The sequence below is a fragment of the Arachis hypogaea genome, chromosome 7, assembly GCF_003086295.3.
Source record: "Arachis hypogaea cultivar Tifrunner chromosome 7, arahy.Tifrunner.gnm2.J5K5, whole genome shotgun sequence".
Lineage (NCBI taxonomy): Eukaryota > Viridiplantae > Streptophyta > Magnoliopsida > Fabales > Fabaceae > Arachis > Arachis hypogaea.
In genome coordinates, this window is record NC_092042.1 from 70786950 (window position 1) to 70787786 (window position 837).

At 38.7% G+C, this 837-nt stretch overlaps 1 non-coding gene across 1 annotated transcript; it reads right to left on the reverse strand.

Annotated features, from left to right (window-relative positions):
- Window positions 1–733: 733 nt before the first annotated feature.
- LOC112704396 (small nucleolar RNA R71) lies at window positions 734–837 on the reverse strand. Its single transcript, XR_003155022.1, has one exon. It is a non-coding gene; the product is annotated as a small nucleolar RNA R71 (small nucleolar RNA).

Genomic DNA, 837 nt, shown 5'->3' on the forward strand with positions numbered 1-837 from the left:
TCATATTATTCTATTTATTTATTCATTCACTAACACTTCTTTTCACCTCTCTTCATCTCAATTCACTACCCCTATCCTTACCCTTCTGTTTGGATTCTCCTTTCTTTATTCCTTTTCTTCTTCTACTAACAATAAGGAATCTCTTTACTGTGACATAGAGGATTCCTCTTTATTTTCTTGTTCTCTTTTTCCCTATATGAGCAAGAACAAGGAAAAAGGCATTCTTGTTGAAGCCGACCCTGAACATGAAAGGACTCTGAAGAGAAAATTAAGAGAAGCTAAATTACAACAATCCAGAGACAACCTTACTGAAATTTTCGAACAGGAAAAAGACATGGCAGCCGAACCTAACAACAATAATGCAAGGAGGATGCTTGGTGATTATACTACACCTACTTCCAAGTTTGATGGAAGAAGCATCTCAATCCCTACCATTGGGGCAAACAATTTTGAGCTGAAACCTCAACTAGTTGCTCTAATGCAACAAAACTGCAAGTTTCATGGACTTCCATCAGAAGATCCCTATCAGTTTTTAACTGAGTTCTTGCAGATCTGTGAGACTGTAAAGAGAAATGGAGTAGATCCTGAAGTCTACAGGCTCATGCTTTTCCCTTTTGCTGTAAGAGACAGAGCTAGAACATGGTTAGATTCACAACCTAAAGATAGCCTGAACTCCTGGGATAAGCTGGTCACGGCCTTCTTGGCTAAGTTCTTTCCTCCTCAAAAGTTGAGCAAGCTTAGAGTGGATGTTTAGACCTTCAAACAAAAAGATGGTGAATTCCTCTATGAAGCTTGGGAAAGATACAAACAGATGACCAAAAGATGTCCTTCTGACAT